General features: G+C 30.5%; 1 long non-coding RNA gene across 1 annotated transcript; it reads right to left on the bottom strand.

Annotated features, from left to right (window-relative positions):
• Positions 1-10,847: 10,847 nt before the first annotated feature.
• On the bottom strand, positions 10,848-12,491 carry LOC103492659 (uncharacterized). The gene is made up of 2 exons (XR_538302.2): positions 12,221-12,491; positions 10,848-11,176 (listed from the first exon to the last, which is right to left on the bottom strand). It is a non-coding gene; the product is annotated as an uncharacterized LOC103492659 (long non-coding RNA).
• Positions 12,492-14,689: the final 2,198 nt, after the last annotated feature.

Genomic DNA, 14,689 nt, shown 5'->3' on the forward strand with positions numbered 1-14,689 from the left:
AATATATATATATATATATATACCGAAAATAGTTGCAAATATAACAATTAGATTCAAAATAATTAACTAATTAAGTATATAGTAACATTTAGAAAAATTATAGATATAGCAAAATCTATTAAAATTTATATATAAGTCTATCACTGATAGATCATGTGATAGTCTATTACTAATAAACCATGAAAGTCTATCAACAATACAAATATATCATTGATAGATTTTGATATATTTACAAATTTTTTAAATATTATTATATACTTAACTAATTGAAAACTCGTGAAACTAAATAAGAAAAAGTAAAAAGGAGAATGTGGATGATCAATGCTTTGACATATTATCTATAAAGAGGGTTTTTATTAAAAAGAAAAAAAAAAAAAAGAAGAAGATTAAAGGCCAAATGAACTTTAAAGCCTTTTAGAATTATATATATTTTTCAATGGGTAATGGATTAGTGGGAATGTTGGGATTATTCTACTCTAAAAGTCATGTGATCTGTAGTCATCCTCTCATTTTCTAAATAACCCCCATCCTTTTTTATTTTTTATTTTTTAAATTTACATGTGTTGTTTTATGTGTAATAGCCACGTAATTCAAAAGCTACGAGTGTCTATTATTAATATAATATAAATTTTTACTATAATTAAATTCTATAATTCAAAAGTTAATGGATATAAAAAATGTAGTTTTATTTAGATGTATATTTAGAAAGAAAAGAAAAATAACTTTTGACATCAACGTACACAAAGAAAGTAACGAGCAAAAGTATTTCAATTTGGTCTATCAAATTATTTGTTGCCTTAATCATATTGACTCATACCACAAATTGGACAGTAACTATTAATTTGACTTTGTTTAGAATTATTCTGGTCAAATTTAAATAACATAGGAAGTTAAATAAGTAAATTACTTTTTTGAGAACATCCATGAAGTTTTAGCCGAGGTATTTTAATTATTCACTTTTAGTAAAAATATGCTTCATAATAAATCACTTTGACATTTTGATTCTTACATTTTTAGAAGTTTCATAGTTTAGAAATAATATGCTTCATAGTAATTAGTACTCTTGAAATGCTTCTCCAGAGAGCATTAAATTTAAGAAAGTATTTAATTTCCATACAAAAGGTTTCTAAAAGAAATAATGGTGATTTTGACCTCTTTCAAAACGTTCTATATATATATATATATATATATATATATATATATATATTATTTCTAAACTATGAAACTTTAAGGAAATGTTTATTAGCCATGATATAAAGTTTTTTACTTTGCCAAAAATAATTCGAAAATACACCAATAGTGTTTTCTATAAGAAAATAGCTCAATGGTGTTTTTGTTATATATATAGTTTCCTTTTGTATGGCTTTCATTTGTTCATGAATATGGTAGTTTTTAAAATGTAAGGGAAATACTAATTTATATCGCTAGATTTTTGGATTAGATTCAAAAATAGAAAAAATTGACAAATAATTTAAAATCAAGTATAAATATTTTGCCAAATATTTTTTTTTTTTTTGACAACTTCCCTATATTTTTAATACATATAAATATATATCGTTTAATATTTATATTTTTGAAAATTACACTTATTTTCCCTCATATTCTTAAAATAACTTTCATGTTTTGTAAGTAAAAAAAAATAAGTTAAATTCTTAACTAAATTTCAACATGTAGTTTTTAAATATGTAACAAAAATTAAATTTTTATCTAAATTTCAACAAGTAGTTTTTAAATATGTAATAAAATTTAGAAAGTATAGTAACACAATTTTAACCTATTTATATGTTTTAGTTTAATTTCTATTTAATGCATAGGTTTCAAAATATTATATTTTCAAAATATTTTTTTCCTTTAATCTAATACCTATGCCCCAAATACAGATTTGTGGATTCGCAACATTGTTTGGGTCAACAGTTCTAGCGATTTGATAGTGCTTTCTCTTCTCAATCGTTTTAGTTTTCATGTCTTTATATATGTAATAAACAATAATATTTTTATGATTAATACTTTTGTAGAGTCAACTCTATATCAACATGAAAACAAAAAAAACTAAAATTTTATTGGATATAATAATTATCTTATAGCATATATTTAGAAAGGTTTATCGGATAAGTTAGATAATAGAGTTATTATTAGTTAAGGTAAGAATGATTATGATATGTATTAATTAAATTAGTTAATGTGAGTGTACTCTTTTTGTCCCTTTTTTACAATTTTATATTACATTGTATGTGAAATTTTTGGCTTCGACAGTGTATGGTGGGCTATAGGGGTGTACATAAACCAGACTGGAGGTGAATTATGGACCAACTCGAGGTCTTCATGTTGAAAAAAATTGAATCCTACAATTCAATGTGCAATGGTCAACCCAACCCAAATAGTTGTTTTTTTTCTTCGTAATTTAAACTATTTTTTCATTCTTTCATTTTCTATTTAAAGATAAATTCTGTTGCAAATAAAATGTCATATTTATGTAAATGATCTAAATATATTAGGTAAAAATTCAAAAAAAAATTATAATCGAACAAACAACAAGTAAAGTCCGAATGTTTACCCTCAAATACATAAAACCTAGGTTTACGTAAAATCCAAGTCTACATATAAATTCATTCAAAATAATAAGTTTATATTCAAATTCAATCAATATAAAATAATAATAATAATAATAATAATAATAATATCGAGTTGGGTTGGGTTGACCGAGTTACTAAATCCTATAAATAACCCAACCCGAAATATATATATATTCTTAATTTTGCTACCCAACCCAATCATTAAGGTGTGTTTGGGGGAATGGTTGAGTTATGGAACGGTTAGTGTTATGATAAACCTAGTTTTATCATAACCCTTGTTTGGAAGAAGAGTTTAGAAATGTAGTATTATGATAAGAGGTGTTTAGGGGAAGAGTTATGATAGTGTTATGAATAAGATGTGTTTGAGGGAAGGGATATGGGGATTTTTATGATAAGATGTGTTTGGGGGAAGGGTTAGGTGGGTACGTTTATGTGGAATTTATGATAAAATTTATTTGGAAAAAGCGTTATGTGGGTTGAGTTATGAATATATTTTTTATGTAGTAATTTTTGTGTACAATAGGAAAAAGAAAAAACAGTCAATAACATAGTGGAAGTCAAGTAAGAAAAAAGAAAAGCAAGCCAGCGAAGTACAAACATAAACTATCTGTAGATGTCTCATAGAATGACTCTACAAAAGCTCTCCCTCTCATCCTCAAGTATCAGTACTAAACCCCGCATGTCGTCCATACGAGACAAAAAGTGCTTTTGCAACAACGCCCTATTCAAACTCGTTAGTTCTGGCATCTCACGCAATATGCGAAAGAATTCCTGACACATATGGTTATCATTGGCAAGGGCGCGTGCAGGCCAATCCGCAATCATCCTAAATAGGTCGTTCGTACACTCTAGGGCCATATGTATGACTTCAAGCTCTGCCTCTCATTGGCTTCCCTTTTTCCTTTTCGATCTGCTCGATCTGACCTTACCCTCAGACGTGCGAGAAGGTCGTGATGCACGTACATCCTCCTAGGACATGTCAATCCCCTGACTGTACACTGATGGAAACGACGGGCAAGCCGAACCCCTCATACTTGACAGGCTCGTTAGACCCCACGTCCACGAATGTCTTAGCGAAGCAATCCGTTGCCCTATCGCGGCTGAACACATATGCAAGTTTATCGTAATAGGGAAAGAGTTTTTTAAGGAGCCCCTTCGTTGCAGGATGCGTGTATAAAAAAGAGGACCACTTACATATACTTAAATGAAATTTGTGAAGTAAATGTACACTGGACAAGTAGCGGGACGTTTAATTTATGTTTCTTACCCTAACCCAGTTATTGAATAGTTCCTTCTTCGTAATTATGCATTTTGTCTCGTTGTTCCAACCGAATCCATTGCATGCTGGCCCCCACATTTCTATCATGGTCTGGAATGTTCGTTTCAATGTCTTTATTATGCAGTCGATTACAGTGGTTGCGCGAGCCTGACATCCTGGTAATTTCTCGGCCATTATGTGTACCAGTTGTACCAGTTAACCTGGCCAGAACCTACCATTGTCGGATTTCCATCCCTCCATGACAACCAAATCCACTGAAAACTCTACAAGAGTGCCCTCCTCCTCCTTAGTCCATACATGCCTCGGGGCACGTGATGAGGTAGCCATATTGAGAATGAAAAGCGACAAACAATTCATGGAAGCCATTAGTAATTTTAAATTTCTACATTTACGACACTTAAACGAAGAGGAAACGATATTATGACATATACTATATGTAACAAATGCACGGTTACATTACATATAAAATAAGAACAAAGTAACAAAGTAATTTACATTGCCATACAATTGATGGACCCTAATTTTAAAAGCTTTTTACTTCAGCATTACGCAACTGCCATTTGGTGAACATTACTTCAGCTAATTCATCGCGACAGTTTGACCACTCGGTTTTCGTCTCAATGTACTGAATGTCTTATGTAATGGTGGTGGTGGCGTATGTGGAGTCCCCCTTGTCGAGTTCATCCATGTCGTCGCAATTGACCATTTCTTTGTTTATCAAATTATGGAGCAAACAACAAGCTAGGATTGTGCGACACTGCATTTGGAGTGGGTAGTAGGACTTCCACGAAGTATTGCCCCAACGACCCTTAAGAACACCAAATATCGTTCAATCACATGTCTTGCCGAAGAGTGTTTCATGTTGAAGTATTCCTTTGCAGTTGTTAAGGCATTTCCATCATCTCGCCACTCTTGCAAGTGGTAGCGCTGGCCTCTGTATGGAGCGAGGAATCCCTCAGCATTTGGATAACCCGCATCGCATAGGTAATAATATCCTGTATCAAAAACTGATACTCTATGGGCATTCCATATGTAACTTCGAAAATAGCAACGAAAATGAAAATTGTAAATACCCTTTCGCACTTGCAGTCCATTTTCTCGGCAAGGGCATCTTGGAGAATTCGTGAATCTACTACGGATCCTTTCCAACCGATGAGGACATAACAAAATCCCCTTTCGTGTCGCAGACGTCGAGTACATTCGTCGCAATTTCCCCCTTCCGTGTTCTGAACGAAGGTCGATCTACTGTGGGCACGTTCACCTTTATGTACGTCACATCCAATGCCCAAGACAATTCTGCAGGTTTATAGAAAGAGGCTTACATTACTGTGACGTTCTGATACATGACAAACTTACCACATAAACTACGTGCACCTCGAAACGCTTTCAACATTGATTAGTGCAGTTGTTTGATACCAACACAAGTTTCTTTATCAATTCGTCGTGGAGTTGTACCAAAGCCACAAGGACGAGGTTAAAATGTAGCGAGATTGTCTCGCCTGATCGTACAAATTTCCGTTAAATTATGCGGTTCTTCACGTCATACGCAAGGACGTGCAAGAACACCGCAACCGTTTCCTCAACATCGACAATCTCTGTCGATCAAAGACCAGCTACAGTCCTAAGTAAGTGACATAGAATTTCAAATGTGCACCTGTCCATTAGGGTGCTTTCGTGACACACAAGATCAGACTCGTGTATCATTCGAAAGTACGCAAGCTGCCTAATTCTATGCCTTGTATCGAACGATGTTTGTGGGAGACGCTTATTTTCGTTCATTAGTAGCTCCAACGTTATAAGCATCTGACGATGGACAAACGTGAACGCAGTTAGAACTCCAAGAAGTGTTTGTTGATCCATGTGAAATGAGCTTAATCATCGTACAAAATATGTGCCTAAGTATGTTATTAGAATGCTCATATACAATGGACATAAAATTTAGTATATGGAAATTAGTAGCAAGTATTCGAAGACAAACAATGTGAAACCATGCGAATAGAGGTTTGCATAATGTATCAAATAACTATCTCTTGTTTACTACATATAAAGTGGTTCATGTTTACGATAATTGAAAAAACCGTCATCGAAAAGAAAGACTTTTTTTCGTTAAAAGTTATTTTCAAAATTATATGAAAAGTTACAGTAAATTGATTTTTCAATTAAATTATGTACAAAAATAGGGGTTAGCTTTGTAAAAAAAAATTATACCATTACATTTGATAATGTATTCAATATTTTCTTCGTAATTAAAATTACAATTAAACGAACCGTGAATTTGAAAACTTCTTTTTACACATGTGACAATATGTTATTTTAGCCAGTCATGAAATAGCTTAAAACTATTATAAAGACATCAAAAATTACACTAAAAACTTGTTTGAAACAAATGAAAGAAAAAAAATTCAAGTTTAATTTGAAAACTTCAACATTCATTTGACATATTCTTTTCATGGTATTAACTAATTACGAACAACTAATACGTGTAAACTTTATGCAATTTTTGTTGTTACGAAATTGCAATTTTATTTTATTAACTCTGTAACATACTTGGACCCCTTATTTACATGTTTCAATTGATGGTGGTTAGAACTGATTTAAATTGGTATTTATTATGGAAAGTAAGATTTTACGTTAATTAATTTTAAAAATAAATTACTCTATTATTGTGTTATATGTACCCTCGTTCCCGTTATACTAATTTAATTCCTCTATATAGTAGTTAATTGCATGATATGAAGATAGACAAATGTTGAAAAACATATATTCATCTTTCATATGTAAAAACTACGTAAGGAAGATTTTTAAAGTAAACAATGCATACACCTTATAAACCAAATAATGTTTAAGAAAATGTTCGTAATAAATTTATACAAAACCCAAAAAAATAAATAACAAAAAATATTGAAGTTTGTAACAATAGAAAAGAAATTACAAATCTTATTGTATGTGACCATAACATATGAAGCTAAACAAAAGAATGCCTACAAACGACCATTACAATAGTACCTCTTAGAAGAGTATACTCGTGAATGGCGACATCCTACATAAGATAAACAACCTTATTAACATTTATACATAAGACACGATATAGAAGGAAAAAAATGAAAAAATATTACGTGTACATACCTTCTATGATGACAAAAATGACCCGAAATCAACATTGAATGAGTAAAGGCATTAATAATCAACATGGAAAGCATAAGAAAATGCAATTTTTTTAAAAAAAAAATTGGTAGCCTCGAAGTTTTGAAATTCATTCAACATAATGAATGAAATTTCATAGTAGTAGAAACATCAAATGCGAATGGAAAAAATACAAAGAAGATAGACGAATAAACAAAACACGCGTAAATAGAAAATAACAAAGAAGAGGATGGACAATGATAATACATTAAAAATATGAAACAATAGCAAAAAAGGAGGACATAAGCATATAAGGTAAACATCAATACAATAGATGAATATAAGTACATACAAGAGAGTTCCTAAGTGAGAAAGGAGGGCAGAAGTTAATTGCAGAAGATAGAAACAGAGAGAAGAATACAATAGAGGAATTAATGAAATAAAAAATAAGGCAGATTAAAAGGATAATGAGAAAAAAAAAAGTAACTTATGAGGAAGAAGATATAAATAGAGAGAACAATGCAGTGATAGAGAAGTGAAAGTGATAAATGAAAAGAGGAAACATGGTGTATATATATCGGAAGATGGGGAAAGTTAGGACTTTAGTGAAGGGAACCCAAAAAATAAAGAGGGAAGTAATACACTGCAAGGTATCCATCAATAAAATCAATGACTGAAAGATAGGGAATCTCTACTACAACTGACTAAAAGCATAGAAAAGTCCAAGCAATCAAAGGCTATGTACTGGAAACTATACCAAAAACATACAATTTGAATAGATGGAAGAGACAATACAATGTTGAACTCAGTGATTCTATGTAGCCACATATTTTTAACCTAAAGATCAGTGATACAAGAAAAGTGTGTAAAAAGCTTGAAACATATTTTGTAAATCCCAAATCAGGCAACAGAATTGATAAGAAATGAAGGGTTGGGTGAATATAAAGAAACATAGAAGTCATTGCCGACATACATTTATGAACAACACAAAGTAACCAAGAAGACAGAATGGAAGGCCAAAATAAAATACACATTACCTAAATTAAAGCACAACAGAATCGACAAATAGGTCTACATACATATATGGAAAACAAAAGTCAGACATGATAACAAACAATGGAAAATCATGGCAATACCGAAAGTAAATTATTATAACAGAGAACGGAATGCACACAGATACATATATTAAACAAAATCAGTTTTTATTCAAAGGAATGGAAACTCATCATCGGCTAAAAAAATTGGATTCAAAAGATTCAAATACCTCTCTACCAAGCTCGATCGGCAACCATTGGCAGGTGTGAAGTGTCTGTCTGTGAAGGAAATTACAAAACGGCAAGCGAAACACCCAGCCACAACAATGGAACCTCGAGCGGCAAGGAGAAAATTAGAGGGTTGCCTTCAACAAAACGTGTTTGGAGGCAAAACCTTAGATCCAAAAAGGAAATTGTGTTTAAAGCCAACGTCGTTGAAGAGTCGGCTTCAACAAACACGAGAAAACCTTTAGGGGACTGAGAGAGATGGATGAGAGAGATGTAGATAGAGATTCGACATCACGAAACGAGGGATCATCAGCAAAACGCAACGGATGAATGAAGGAACAAAATATAAAGAAAATGCGGGTTAGGGTGTTACGAAAATCAGTGAATGTGGGAAATAAATGGCCATGGTTTGAACAGGGAATCGGGGAAAAGATGGGCAGATGGGGGTTTATGAAACACATTTGAGAATCGAAAAATGGTAATAGAGGAGATGAGGGAGACAACACAGAATGAAAGAAGGACGACGAATCGAAGAGGAGAACCGAAAATGGTAATAGAGGAGATGAGGGAGAGAACACAGAAGGAAAGAAGGAGTAACCGAAGGGGAGAACCGAAAATGCAAATGGATATGATGAGGGAGAGAGCACAAAACGAAAGAAGGAGAAATCGAATAGGATGAAGACAAATTGAGCGTGAAGGGTTAACGCAGGTTGAAGATGCAAATGGAGGAGGAAAATTGGTGGATTGAGGGGGAGGTGTTTGAGGGTAAAACCGGGATTAAGGAAACACGTTTCCTTAATCTTGGGCATAAACAGGGGTTAGGGTTGAGCCAACCTAAGCCCACAGTACTAACTCTAACTCCAAACGGGCCCTAAGTTTTGAGTTGGATAATTTAATTAGATTGGTTGAGTTATCGGTTTTTTTGAACACCATCTAGTGGGGCATATAATTGTTAATAAAATTTAATAATTTTTTTCTGTAAGACTATGACTATCCTTTTCCAATTTCTTTATATCTTCCCATTTGATTAATGATATTCATTAACACCAAGGTCGTAGAACTAACATTTTTTGTAAAGTTAAACTTAACGTGTTAATGTTAATTTATATAGCTATGGTTCAATCTTTAGCATTTATCTTGTGATTCTCTTTGTTACATGTGTGCGTTTGATACGAGGAAACACATGAATGTTGTTTTTAAAGTTCAAGTCTTTGAAATAACGTTTGTATTTTCAAAGAGTTTTAGTCTTGAAGTGTGATTAAGTTTGAAGAGCTAGGGAATGTGAGAAGAAATGCTTTAATCTCATTTATAAAATTTTGGTGTGGACTTTGTGGTTGGATCCTGGGCCAATTAATTGAATGTTGAGTTTGGTTGACCTTTGTACTAAACTATTTTTATTTAACCAAACCAATAAAACGAATAATTATAATAGATAACAATTTTATGAATGATAGTTAAATATATAACAAATATTGTTTTAAAAATTGTAAATGTAGCAAAATCTATCGGTGATAGATTTTTTTATCGTTGATAGACTTTTATGGTATATCAATGATTAACAAATATTTGTAACATAGTTTAACTGTGATAAACTTTTATTATTGATAAACTTTTATCATTATAGACTTTGATATATTTTGCTATACTTACCATTCTTTTTAAATATTGTTGTATATTTAATTATTTTGAATCAAATTGGTATATTTGCTACTATATCCTTAAAAATATGTAGTCATCAGAAATCTATCAACTAATTTTTTTCAATTTCAATTTGAGATACGGGTAAGTTTTTTTATTAGTCCTAAATTTGACGATTTGTGATTTGGTCAATAATTTGAGAAATTGTGTGATGATTTGTGATTAGTCTAAGAATTTTCATTCAACAATAACACATTTGAATTTCTAGCTATATATATTCCAAAATCAAAAACTCGAGCCTTTTTATAAAAAATTTGGCATGAATTCTGAAGCTGACATTGTTAGCGAGGTAGTCGATAAACCAAAGAAATTTACGAGGACGATATTATTTTACTGGCTTAATTTTAACAAATAAAATAATTCTCTTGAAAAGTACTAGGACAAGTGCTCGATCAACCCTAAATTGAGAATGATCCCCTCCTATTGATGCATATTCTTGAATCCCTACATAATTTTAGTAGATCGCATGGGAATTGGTAGCCAAAAAAGTCTAAGCTGATACCAATTGGATTATTGCTTTATATGCATATTCTATATAACCAATTGTGACCACACATATAAGAGTCACATTACACTAGGTCATTATTTTCTATAGTAATACTAGCGTTTTCAACATTTTTAAAAGATCCCTATGCTTATTTTTTTATTAATTATATAATCTACAAATGAGACGCAAAATAAAATTGTACTTTTTCTTATACATAATAACTTTTAAAGAAAAATATCAATTTAGACTTTATAACTTCACGTTTGTATCAATTAATCTCTTAAAAATGGGTAATTTAATTACAATCAAATTTGGTTTGAAAAACATGTTGCAAGACTAATTAATAATTATAAATTACATATGAAACCTTCATTCATGGAAAAGACAAAAGAGAATAAATTATTATTATTATGATTTAAACCATATTTTTCTGAAAGTGTGAGAATATGTGTATTTAATATACTTGTTGATCTGTAAAATAATGTATATTTCCATATGGTTAATCTCGTAGGAAGGTGAAGAAGAAGAAGAACAAGAAAGAAGTCGAAAGAGTTTTACAAAAAGCGTCTAGTATGATGGGTTGATATTCTCTATACAAGATCGCCATCTTTTTGGCAACGGACAAAAGCTCGGCTTCACGACGGTAATGGTGAATTAGGAGGAGAGCCAGACTGAACAAGAATGGACCAAAGCATTTGCACATCTTCACAAGGGCAAGACTTCACATCTTTATACAAAATGTAGATTCCTTTTCCTACGTAAAAGAATAATAAAAAGTTACCAAAAGTTCATGGTGAGTTTGCATTGAGGTCAGATAAAATTTGAACATTCTTTCTCTACCTTGTCTGTCAACCAAATATATGTTACCATAACTATATCGAGCTAGGTTCGATACTTCTTCTATCGTTGAAAAAAAAACTAAATTAATTAAAAGCGCTGAAAGTAAACATTTTGGTCCCTATTATTATGGTATTTTATTTGACCCTTTAGCTCCTATTATTTCAAAAGTTTCAAGTTAATCTTCTCCCTTGTTTTAATTTCTTTTAATTCAGGGAGAAAATGTCACTATAAAAATTGAAATCTTCCCCAACCATACAAAATTTCAAATTTTATTTACTAACCATTTTATTTTTAGTTTTTGAAAATCACAACTATAAACATTCATTTTACCTCTTTTGGTTTCTTTCTTTAATTTTTATCAACTTAATTCTACAATTTTAAAGATCTATCAAACCAAGTTTTGAAAAAAAAAATAAACAAGTAGCTTTTAAAAAAAATTCTAATAAGTTGGCTAAAAATAACTTAATTTTATACTAAAAAAAAAAAAGAGATAGAAATTATGGTAAAAAATTGAGAGCAAATAGACTTTAAGAAAAAGACCAAACTATGGAAAGGCTAAATTAAAACATTATTTGAATTGGCAAAGAGACTAAAGTTAAAATAAAATAAAAATAAAACACATATGAAGAAGACTACAAGAGAGATAACGAAGGAAGTAGGTTTTGTTTGGATTGAATTTCTATGCTTAGAAAAAGTATTTTGAAACAAAATGAAATTTTTTTTATTTTTGAGCTCTAAAAAAATCATTTCAAACAAATTATTCATACTAAATCGTGTTTTTAAAAGAAAAGAAAAATTCAGCTTAATCCAAAGATACAACAACCTTCAATGGACGAAGCAATACATTGGAAAAGAAATATCGCAAAATAGTTAGATATGAATCAATCAATGTCGACGACAAAGATATAGAACAAAAACCGACTAGGATGATGAATTAAGGATCGAAATAGATGATTACGGTTTGATCTATGGGGGGAGCTGTGAAGACGATCCCAAAGCTTCTTGAATGGTGAAATGAGGAAGGATTTGAACCATCCCATTTGAGGAAGAACAAGAGATTTGGGGCTGTGAGATATGAATCTCTGAAAGTTCCCAATTAGGTTTGGTTCATGGTTGGTGAAGAAGGTGAGAAAATTAAAGGGAAAAAAAACAAAGAGAAAGAGAAAGAGAAAGAGGTTTTTAAAAAAACTACAGATCTATGGTGAGAGTTTGCTTAGGACTTAGGACTTAGCTTTAATGCAATCCACATATATATTTATATATATGTAAGGACACATGATTTTCATTGTTCACATTTTTTAATCTCCATGTCCAATAATATGGTGGCATTTTAAATCAATGTAACAAATTAAAATTAGTAGTATAAAAAATTGGGATATTTTAACTTTTATTATTGAGTATATATATATATAAGAGGTGAGAATTATTCCACCAATTGAATGTTTGACCTATAAAAGAGTAAAGAGAGAAAAAAAAAATCTTTTCAAAAAAATAGAAAAGAATATGGAAAATTGTCAAAAATGATAAATTATTTACAAAATATAGCAAAATTTCATATTCTATCAATGATAGACATTGATAAACACTGATATGTTTCCACCAGTCATATTGATAGACACTAATAGAAATCTATCAGTGTCTACCCCTAATAGAATCCTAAATTTTGTCATATGTTGTAAATATTCTAATTTATTTTACTATATTTAAAAATGTTTTAAAGAAGAACGTATTTTTTAGTTCTGAGTTTTGAAGAATATGTGTGCATGGCTTTTAAGTTTTCAAAATGTATCACTTTTTAGTTTTGAAGTTTTTAAGAGCAAGTATATTATATTTGTAATGCCCTGAGTTTAGGAGGAGAAAATGAATAAAACAATATCATATCTAAACGAGAGAGATGGTGAGAACATAAAAGTAAGGTTAAGAAAGTCTAAAGAATTAAAAATATGGGTAATAACCTATAACCACAAGATGTACATTTTTTTAGTAGTTCAATCATAAGAACTAAAATATTTGATTCTTAAACTTTTAGAATATGTCTCTTAAATTTGTAAGGATCGGTTCTAAAAATCTAAAATATCCTACTATTATTTTAAATAGTTATATGAATTCTTAGACTAAAAAAATTAAATTTACTTAATGATCTTTAGAATTAAAATAGTGTATCCCACTCTTATTCTTAAAATTTGGGACTAGAAAATTTTGTATTTTGAAAAATCAAGGATTAATACCCATATTATTCAAAATTTGAAAAATCTAAAAAGTAATTTCTAGAAAATAAATAGTTAATAATAAAAAAAAAAAAACAAACAAAAAATTAGTAGAGGACAAAAATTTACCATACTTGACTTTGTTAGATATTTTGTCTACTTTTAAAATTTTTAAAAAATAAAAAGGACTACCAAATATATAATAAGGATCACAAGAAAATTTTTATGGAAAAGGAAGTCTAGGAAAATTTTGTATGGAGGTATATACTAATTAGGGATAGTCAAGAAATTAGAAGAAAGACAATTGCTTCTTTTTTTTTTTTTTTTTTTTTCTCTCTCTTTCCTCATTTTAGATTATCTAAAATAAAATTAAAGATTTTATATGAAATAACATTTGGAAGGTCTTCTTTCATTTCTTCCCTATTTTGTAAAATTAACAATTCTGACTTAACCTATACTTTGTTCAAATTTGAAATAAAAATATGTCATTTGGAGGAAAATATTTGTAAGGAAATTATAAATTAATTTTTTGACCGTTAAACGTTACGAAATTAATTTTTTGACAGTTCGACCGTTAAGAATTAAATTAACCGTTTACGAAATTAATTTGTGACCGTTGTGAATCCGCCTACACTATAAATAGATCCCTCACTCTCATTCTCAAAACATACAACAAACATTCTTCTCATTTCTTACAAAGTTTCCCGAGCTGTGTTCTTTTTTTAGCGCTTCGGTTCCAATTAGTTTCTGTGCAAAACTAATTGACGAAAAAGGAATTGTTTTATTCTGAGGACAACGAGGCATAATTTCGTTTGCACGATTTAGAGCAGAGTCGCGAAACGTCTTAAAGAGAGTGTGTTTCGCGACTTAGTCTTTTACTAATTCAATTTCTGTTTTGCAGTCTCTGTTCCTTTTAAGAATTCGTTCGATTGCTGCCTCGTTTCTTTCACCACTATTTTTCGGGTTTGGACGATTTTTTGCATTGAAGACCGAAGTGCAACAACATAACATATGTAATAAAAGAGTTTATCATTTATTAACGGATTGATTGCGATAGACTCTTGTTTTATTATATTATGTTTAGTCTGGTGGTTAGATTTGTAACAGCTCTTAAAACGAATCTTAGAAATATTTTAACATAAATATTAGAAAACTCGTATTTATAGGGAACTAAATTCAAAAGACTTTTTGTCCGAGAGATATTATTGATATAATTATTA

This window comes from Cucumis melo, chromosome 1 (assembly GCF_025177605.1).
Source record: "Cucumis melo cultivar AY chromosome 1, USDA_Cmelo_AY_1.0, whole genome shotgun sequence".
Lineage (NCBI taxonomy): Eukaryota > Viridiplantae > Streptophyta > Magnoliopsida > Cucurbitales > Cucurbitaceae > Cucumis > Cucumis melo.